The sequence below is a fragment of the Petromyzon marinus genome (assembly GCF_048934315.1).
Source record: "Petromyzon marinus isolate PM22_M1 ecotype Great Lakes invasive population chromosome 84 unlocalized genomic scaffold, UKy_Petmar_22M1.pri1.0 chr84_unloc.1, whole genome shotgun sequence".
In the NCBI taxonomy this organism is placed as follows: domain Eukaryota; kingdom Metazoa; phylum Chordata; class Hyperoartia; order Petromyzontiformes; family Petromyzontidae; genus Petromyzon; species Petromyzon marinus.
This window is the reverse complement of record NW_027422638.1, coordinates 204,993-215,000: the sequence shown is the minus strand read 5'-3', so window position 1 is coordinate 215,000 and position 10,008 is coordinate 204,993. Positions and strand designations below refer to the sequence as shown.

At 49.4% G+C, this 10,008-nt stretch overlaps 1 protein-coding gene across 3 annotated transcripts in view; it reads left to right on the top strand.

The window, feature by feature from the left end:
• LOC116938430 (uncharacterized) overlaps positions 1-87 on the top strand; it is a 34,638-nt gene extending 34,551 nt beyond the window's left edge. For all 3 annotated transcript variants that reach the window (XM_076059015.1, XM_032945542.2, XM_076059014.1), the window contains one exon: positions 1-87. This exon is cut by the window's left edge and continues 1,659 nt beyond it. The gene's annotated coding sequence lies outside the window, so the exon portion shown is untranslated.
• The last annotated feature ends 9,921 nt before the right edge of the window (positions 88-10,008 follow it).

Here is a 10,008-nt window from a genome sequence, read left to right as displayed (position 1 = left end):
TCTGTCTGTGTGTCTGTGTGTGTGTGTCTGTGTGTGTGTGTCTCTGTGTGTATGTGTGTCCCAGTGTCTCCGTCTGGAGGAGAGAGAGGTGGGTGGGCGGGGGGGGGGGGGGCGGGGAGAGATTGGCTGAAGCGAATTGGGGGGCCGAACGACGCTTCCAGAGACAGAGGCGGGGTGGTGGTGGTGGTGGGGGGCCGGAGGGGGGGTTGGTGGTGGTTCAGGATATGAAAGGGGGTAAGCACATGGGGTCGGGGTGGTCAGATAGAGAGAGAGGAGCACCAACAACAAGAGCTGTGTCCGTATAAAGCCCTCCAGTGTCAACGCAAGTTGTCCGTGTTGATTTTTCCCCCCCCCCCATATTTAACAGGGTGCTTTAAATTTTGATTTAAAGCTTTCGTGACTGCAGTAATTCATATTCTTAGTTTTTTCGGTAAAGTCGTCGCCACGTTGAAGGGGAAACAACAAAATAATAAAAAATATATATAAAACAATAAAAAAAAAATTCTCACGACGTTTCGACCGTAACTCAAACCTGAAGACGACCGTTTTGAGTTACGGTCGAAACGTCGTGAGAATTTTTTTATTGTTTTATATATATTTTATATTATTTTGTTGTTTCCCTTCAACGTGGTGGTGACTTTACCGAAAAAACTAAGAACAGGGTGAATTTCGATTTAAAGCTTTCGTGACTCCAGCGCTGTCCTACCAGACAGTCTCGCCCCCTTCACCTGATGAAGGCCGCTTGTGTTGTGGCCGAAACGTCGTGAGAATATTATTGTGTTATTTTATTTTATCAATTTGTTATTTTATTCTCATTCTACGTGGTGGTGACTTTACCGAAAGAACCAAAGAAGATGAATCATTGCAGTCACGAAAGCTTTAAATCGAAATTTAACCGCCTCTACAGGGAGGGATTCCACACATCCTTAAGATCATTCAACAGACTCCGGGATAAGAAGGCTCAACTAATCGAGTCTCTCACCTTTCTGAAGAGATGCCGCGACTCTAAGCTTAAAGGCCGTGATCTGAACGTGGCTCTTTCACTCCAGCGCTGTCCTACCAGACAGTCTCGCCCCCTTCACCTGATGAAGGCCGCTTGTGTTGTGGCCGAAACGTCGTGTGAGAATATTATTGTGTTATTTTATTTTATCAATTTATTATTTTATTATCATTCTACGTGGTGGTGACTTTACCGAAAGAACCAAAGAAGATAAGAACTGGGTGCTTTAACTTCTTTGGCCCTTTCGGTAAAGCCACCGCGTGGAGCGGGAATAACATAACGGAATGACACGACAGAATTCTCGCGGCGTTTCCGGCCGCAGCACGGGTGGCCTTCATGAGGCGAAGGGACCGGGCTGTCCAGAGGACAGGGTTTGGAGTGAAGACAGCCAAGCCCAGGTCGAGTCCTTGACAAAGGAATTAGCGTAACAATGATGTACTGGACCGGCACGGCGGGCGGGGGGAGGGGGAGGGAGCTTACATAATGTTGGTGTGAAAAGGGAAATAAAGCAGGCTGTGAAAAATTTGGGATACCGCTACTTGAAAAAAAATATATATATACTGTGCCGTTGAAAATGAGTTTAATGTTTGGTTTTAATTCGGAACATCTTTCCAATGGCTGCTCGATTTGAAACCATCCTCTCGGTTGAGATTGAGTCTTGCGTTTGTAAATCCGAATTGCCTCGTGGACAAATCTCCGATTTAAAAAATAACCCCGTGGGTTTGCAGAGAACCCTGGTATCGGGAGGAAACTATATCGTGATCACCCACGGCGTCGTAACAGCTATGTAACAGTAACTGGGCATACACTACACTATATAATGAATAGCATATAGTAAACCAATGAAAGAACTACAACGTAAACTACCTCAATGTTATCAATAAACTCTACGCATTCTCCAATCGGCTGAGCTACCAACAATAAGTCGTTATATATGAAAAAAACTCAAACATAAACTACCTCAATGTTATCAATAAACTCTACGCATTCTCCAGTCGGCTGAGCTACCAACAACAAGTCGCTATATATCGCAATGGCGTATGGCGAAACGAGCGGGTGGATTCGTACCCTCAGCTTGAGCACCACGGATAGCTACGGGGGCCCCCTGTTCAGACGGGGCGGGTTCATCCGTGGTCACCGCTGAGCAAAATGCTCCGCCTCCTCCGGCGGCGGTGTCTGAAGGGGGAACCACCTCTTAAAGGCTCCAGGGACACGTCGACAAAGCAACGGCGAGCGGGTGGGCGACCGACTTTCTGAAGCGTTCAAACGTTGCACGACTGCTACGTCGGGGAGACGAAACGGCACGTCTCTGACCGAATTTGCGAGCACAAATCGTGCTTGAAGCGCAGCAGGACGAATTCGCCCCCCCGCCGTGGGTGATGATGATGTAATTTTTCCCCGATGCCAAGGTCCTTTTTGCAAACCCACGGGTGTATATATATATTTTTTTTTTATCAAGAGATTTGTCCACGAGGCAATTCGGATTGACGAGCACAAGACGCAATTTCAACCGAGAGGATGGTTTCAAATCAAGCAACCATTGGAAAGGTGTTCTGAATCGAACCGAAACGTTAAACTAATTTTCAGCGGTACGGCGTCATTTTTTTTTTCTTTCAAGTAGTGGTACCCCAAACTTTCGCAGCTCTTCAAAATTCCCTTTTCACACCATCAGTAGGTAAACTCCCCCTCCCCAACCGGCATGTCCACCCGCGTGTACACCACCTCTACACCGTTCATCATGCTAAGTCGGCCAATCAAATGCTAATTTTTTTTTTAATGCTAATTCCTTTGTCAAGGCACCTTTGATTCCTCTCGCACACAGCTTGAAGGTCCGCGGTCTGAGCGTGGCTGTGTTTCACTCCGGCGCTGTCCTCCAGACGGCCTGGTCCCTTCGCCTGATGAAGGCCGCTTGTGTTGTGGACCGAAACGTCGTGATTTTTGTTGTTTCATATATATATTTTCTTACCTACTACCACGTGGTGACTTTACCCACTAGAACCAAAGAGTGTGGATCCTTGCAGTCACGAAAGCTTCAAATCTCGAATTAAGCTCTAAAATGTCGTGGATTCACTCTTCAACAACAACAACACCAACACCACCACCGGTGTGTGGCTAAAGTAGCGGAACTATTTTGCGTCTTTTGTCAACGTGACACTTTTTTTTAATGCCGATTGGCCGTCTTCACCGCGTCGAAGAAGGGACACTTTGAAGGCCGCTTGTGTTGAGGCCGAAACGTCGTGAGAATAATATTATTACTGTGTTATTTTATTTCATCAATGTATTATGTTATTCTCATTCTACGTGGTGGTGATGGTGGTGACTTTACCGAAAGAACCGAGGAAGACGGGCGGTCACTTGGTTGGGACCCGGATCCTTCCCGCGAGGATTCCCCGGGCGGCGGCGGCCAAGGGGCGGAGCCGGGTTACGCCGCGGGGGATAAAAGCCGGGACCCCCAGAGGGGACCCGGGGCTGCTGCTGCTGTTGTTGGAGGTTTACGTAGCGACCTGTGTCATCAGCCTGGTGGTCGGCGAGGGCGAGGGCGAGGACGAGGACGAGGGCGAGGACGAGGGCGAGGGTGAGGGCGAGGGCTCCGTCAAGTGCGGAAGTTAACGCCGGGTGCCTTGGGAGTCGAATGGGCGCGTTGCCTCCCAAGTACTGGGGCTCGGTTGAACATGTGGGACTGTTTGTGTGTGTGTCTGTCTGTGTGTGTGTTATTGTGTGTGTGTGTGTTATTGTGTGTGTGTGTGTCTGTCTGTGTGTGTGTGTGTGTTATTGTGTGTGTGTCTGTGTGCGTGGGTCTGTGTGTGTGTGTCTGTGTGTGTCTGTCTGTGTGTGTGTGTCTGTGTTATTGTCTGTGTGTGTGTGTCTGTGTTATTGTCTGTGTGTGTGTGTGTCTGTGTTATTGTCTGTGTGTGTCTGTGTGTGTGTGTCTGTGTTATTGTCTGTGTGTCTGTGTTATTGTCTGTGTTATTGTGTGTGTGTGTCTGTGTTATTGTATGTGTTATTGTCTGTGTGTGTGTCTGTGTTATTGTCTGTGTGTGTGTCTGTGTGTGTGTGTCTGTGTTATTGTCTGTGTTATTGTGTGTGTGTCTGTGTGTGTGTCTGTGTGTGTCTGTGTTATTGTCTGTGTGTGTGTCTGTGTTATTGTCTGTGTGTCTGTGTGTGTGTCTGTGTTATTGTCTGTCTGTGTGTGTCTGTGTTATTGTGTGTGTGTGTGTCTGTGTTATTGTCTGTGTTATTGTGTGTGTGTTATTGTCTGTGTTATTGTGTGTGTGTCTGTCTGTGTGTATGAGTGTGTGTGTGGGGAGCGATAGTGTAGCGGTTAGCGCTACGCTGCGCTATGAACCTGGCGACCCGGGTTCGATTCTCCGCTCACGGCCAACACCAGTGACGATGATCTGAACCGGTCCCGGGCCTCCCCTAGGTCGACTCGGCCTCAAATGAGTGACCTGGTGCGGTGTGTAGTAAAACTTCGCCACTGGGGAGACAAAGGCGGCCGGGCGTGGTGCTGGCCACCCACCCCCTCGTGTACCGTTACCGGCCTTCATAGGTGCTCGCTAACAGCACTTGCCCCTACAGCCACTGTTAGAGGCTACACGGGGGACCTTTGTCTGTGTGTAAGTGCTGCTACTCGCTACTGACAGCACTTGCCCCTACCGTCTGTTAAGGCTATACGGGGGAGCTTTGTCTGTGTGTAGGTGCTGCTACTCGCTACTAACACAGCACTTGCCCCTACAGCCACTGTTAGAGGCTACACGGGGGACCTTTGTCTGTGTGTAAGTGCTGCTACTCGCTACTGACAGCACTTGCCCCTACCGTCTGTTAAGGCTATACGGGGGAGCTTTGTCTGTGTGTAGGTGCTGCTACTCGCTACTAACACAGCACTTGCCCCTACAGCCACTGTTAGAGGCTACACGGGGGATCTTTGTCTGTGTGTGTGTGTAGGTGCTGCTACTCGCTACTAACAGCACTTGCCCCTACAGCCCTGTTAGAGGCTACACGGGGGACCTTTGTCCGTGTCTGTGTGTGTAGGTGCTGCTACTCGCTACTAACACAGCACTTGCCCCTACAGCTCTGTTAGAGGCTACACGGGGGATCTTTGTCTGTGTGTGTGTGTAGGTGCTGCTACTCGCTACTAACAGCACTTGCCCCTACAGCCACTGTTAGAGGCTACACGGGGGATCTTTGTGTCCGCGAGATGCTTTGTAAATCCGTGGATCGGGTGGGATCCGCTCTTGGTGAACCAAATCCCGTCAAGAGGATCAGCGATCCCGAGCTGCTGCTGCTGCACTCATCACTGCGATGCTTACAGACCTCCATCGTTATCCCTCTCGCCAGAGGCAAAGGTCACCCGTGTAGCCTCTAGCAGGGCTGTAGGGGCAAGTGCTGTGTTAGTAGCGAGTAGCAGCACCTACACACACACAAAGGTCCCCCGTGTAGCCTCTAGCAGGGCTGTAGGGGCAAGTGCTGTCAGTAGTAGCAGCAGCTACACACACACAGACAAAGGTCCCCCAGGTAGCCTCTAACAGGGCTGTAGGGGCAAGTGCTGTGTTAGTAGCGAGTAGCAGCACCTACACACACACAAAGGTCCCCCGTGTAGCCTCTAGCAGGGCTGTAGGGGCAAGTGCTGTCAGTAGTAGCAGCAGCTACACACACACAGACAAAGGTCCCCCAGGTAGCCTCTAACAGGGCTGTAGGGGCAAGTGCTGTGTTAGTAGCGAGTAGCAGCACCTACACACACAGACAAAGCTCCCCCAGGTAGCCTCTAACAGGGCTATAGGGGCAAGTGCTGTCAGTAGCGAGTAGCAGCACCTACACACACACACAGACAAAGGTCCCCCGTGTAGCCTCTAACAGTGGCTGTAGGGGCAAGTGCTGTTAGTAGCGAGTAGCAGCACAGACAAAGGTACCCCAGGTAGCCTCTAACAGGGCTATAGGGGCAAGTGCTGTGTTAGTAGCGAGTAGCAGCACCTACACACACAAAGACAAAGATCCCCCAGGTAGCCTCTAACGGCTGTAGGGTCAAGTGCTGTGTTAGTAGCGAGTAGCAGCACCTACACACAGACAAAGGTCCCCCGTGTAGCCTCTGACAGGGCTGTATGGGCAAGTGCTGTGTCAGTAGCGAGTAGCAGCACCTACAGACACCGACAAAGGTCCCCCGTGTAGCCTCTAACAGGGCTGTAGGGGCAAGTGCTGTTGGTAGCGAGTAGCAGCACCTACACACACACAGACAAAGGTCCCCCGTGTAGCCTCTAACAGGGCTGTAGGGGCAAGTGCTGTCAGTAGCGAGTAGCAGCACCTACACACACAGACAAAGGTCCCCCGTGTAGCCTGTGATAGGGTCAAGTGCTGTCAGTAGCGAGTAGCAGCACCTACACACACAGACACACACAAAGGTCCCCCGTGTAGCCTCTAACAGGGCTGTAGTAGTGTGTAGTAGTGTATAGCAGTTTTGTAGTGTATAGTGTGTAAAAGTGTATAGGGAAGGATCCGGGTCCCAACCAAGTGACCACCCATCGTCCCTTTGATGCGGTGAAGTTGTTCATAATAAAGGTTTTTTTTTGGGTAAGATCGCGTTATTTATAAATGTGTCATAACCCTCCACCACCCGACACGGCCAATCAGCAAAAAAAAGCGTCACGTTGACAAAAGACAAAAATAGTTCACTACTTTAGCCCCCCACGCTGTGTTGTTGTTGAAGAGTGAATCCACAACATTTACAGTTTGAGTAATAGTGCTGTGACGTTTCGCTGGTGATTACATCCCCAGCGTCATCGGGAAATTCGCCAGAATGGTAAAGGCCTCTCCGCTCGCTCCCGGTCTTAAATTGATCAGCAGCAGGGTGACATCGTCAACATTTAACTCATTTCAGGTGCGGTGATTTGAGGCGGAGTGGGGGGAGTATTGTAATTATATAATCGATTGGTAATCAGTCAATGGTTATAATTAGTAACGAGTTGTAGATTAGTAATTGGTTGCGTTATTGTGAGTATATGCTACGTTAGCAATCCGTTAATTAGTATGCGTTTCCCCTATAAGGAATTGTAATATGTAATATTTAATAATACGCTTCTAAGCCGCGCTAAGCCTGTAGCTGTCGGAGCGATTAAAGTTATTTCTATTCCTCTCAATTTCAATGGATTCTCTAATTAGTCTTTGCCAGTAATAATTAGTTTTACACACCACTGCAACGTCGTCAAAATCAATTGAGTGTCCCTTGTTGACAAGCATGTTCTGCCACTGCCGACAGTTGTGTCTAAGATAATTTAATATTTCTCTGACGTTCTTTTAGTCTTACGCTGATGTTACATCCCGTCTGTCCAATATAGCATCTGCCACATAAACAATTAATCCGATATACACCTTCTGTTGATAATTTAGGTATTTCGTGTTTAGTGCAAGGTACTAGTTTTTTTGGAATTTTGTGTACTGTACCAAATCTTACTGTAATGTTTTGCTTTTGCAAAACACGGGCTAATTTGTCAGCAGTGTTGGGATTTTAATTGTTTGAACAATCTGATCGCCTTCAGCAGTGTTGCTTTGCGATCGTGATTTGGCATTCAGTGCTCTGTTTGAGTATTATTGTAGCCATTCTGTCGTAGTGCGTCTTTAACACACACAGAGACACACACAGAGACACACACAGAGACACAGACACACAGAGACACACTTAGACACACAGAGACAGAGATACACAGAGACACACTTAGACACAGAGACATACACAGAGACACACTTAGACACACACAGACACACATAGACACAGGGAGACACAGACACACTTAGACACACAGACACACAAAGACACACAAACATAGAGACACACAGAGACACACAAAGACACACATAGAGACACAGAGACACACGAGAGACACAGAGACAGACGCACAACAACCGCCATTCGCCACTAAGTGGCGGTGACGTCACCACGACGCTTGTGCCAGGCTATGTGCACCCTCAAGCCACGTGAAGTGTCGAACGCCCGCTGGCAGGAGGTCACAGGGCAGACCCAGCAGGTGCCACGGGTCGACTGACTGAGATGACTGGCTGATGCACCACCTGTGCCCCCTACTGTGCCAACCTGCTGTGCTTTAGCCACCCGGCGCTCCGCTCGTTGTTGTGAGCGTCGCTCCTCCGCCCTCCGTTGTTGTTAGAGGGCGACTACCTCCAACTGCCCAGTAGCATCCTTCACGAGCCTCCTCCACAGAGGCCGATCTTGACACCGCTGGTACCAGTCATCGGCAACTCCACACAGCTCCACGTCCTCCTGTACCACATCACTCCATCTCTTCTCTAGCCCGTGCCGCGCCCGCTTAGCCCCCTCGATCCGGCCAAACAAAATCTGTTTCGGCATGCGGTGGCTGGGCATGCGGGCTACATGACCCAGCCATCGCAGCCTTGCCTGCCGGAGGAGCTCACCGATGGGACCTTGCCCAGATCTTTCAAGGATTTGTGAGCTCATCACACAATCCAGTCTGGTTAAACCCAGGATGGATCGTAGGCAGGCTAGCCTAAATATTTCTAACCGGCGAAGATGTTCCATTAGGGGGGTCCACGTTTCGCAAGCGTAGAGAAGGGAGGGAATGACCTTGGCCGAGAAGACCTGAAGCTTAGTGCGGAGCGACAGACCAGGTAGATTCCACACAGCGTTACGCAACCGATGAAAAGATATTGCCGCTCGACTGATTCGGAGTGAGACCTCTGCTGGTAAACTGGAGCCAGTCATAAGCACACAGACACACACAGAGACACACACAGAGACACACACAGACACACACAGAGACACACACAGAAACACACAGAGACACACATAGACACACAGAGACACAGAGGCACACACAGAGACACAAAGGCACACACAGGCACAGAGACAGTGACACACTTAGACACACACAAAGACACAGACACACACAGAGACATACACACAGACAGAGACACACAGAGACACACAAAGACACACAGACAGAGACACACAAAGACACAAAGAGACACACAGACACACAAAGACAGACATAGAGACACACACAGACATACAAAGACACAGAGACAGACAGAGACACACAGAGACACAGACAGAGACACAAAGACAAACAGACACAGAGACAGACAGACACAGAGACACACAGAGACACACAGAGAGACACAGAGACAGAAAGACACACCAAGGCACGCACAAAGACACAGAGACACACAGACAGAGACACACACAGAGACACAGAAAGGCTCACACAGAGACACAGAGAGACACAGAGACAGAAAGACACACCAAGGCACGCACAAAGACACAGAGACACACACAGACAGAGACACACACAGAGACACAGACACACACAGAGACACACAAAAACACAGAGACACACACCACACAAAAACACAGAGACACACAGAAACACACGCAGAGACAGATATAGACACACACAGAGACACACGCAGAGACAGACAGAGACACACAGAGACACACTTGGACACAGAGACACACACCACACAAAAACACAGAGGCGCACAGAGACACACAGAGATACACAGAGACACACACAGAGACACACAGACACACACACAGAGACACACAAAGACACACAGAGACACAAAGACACAGAGACACACACAAAGACACAGACACGCATAGAGATACAGAGACATGCAGAGACACACAGAGACACAGAGACACAGAGACACACAGAGACACAGAGACTCGCACAAAGACACACAGAGACACACAGAGACACACACAAAGAAACAGAGACCCACCCAAAGACACAGAGACACAGACAGAGACACACACAGAGACACACAGAGACACACACAGACATACACAGACACAGAGACTCGCAAAGAGACACACACACAGAGACACACACAAAGACACACATAGAGACACAGAGACACACACAGAGACACACAGAGACACACACAGAAACACAGAGACACACACAAAAACACAGAGACACACACAGAGACACACACAAAGACAAAGAGACAGACACAGACACAGAGACACACACAGAGAC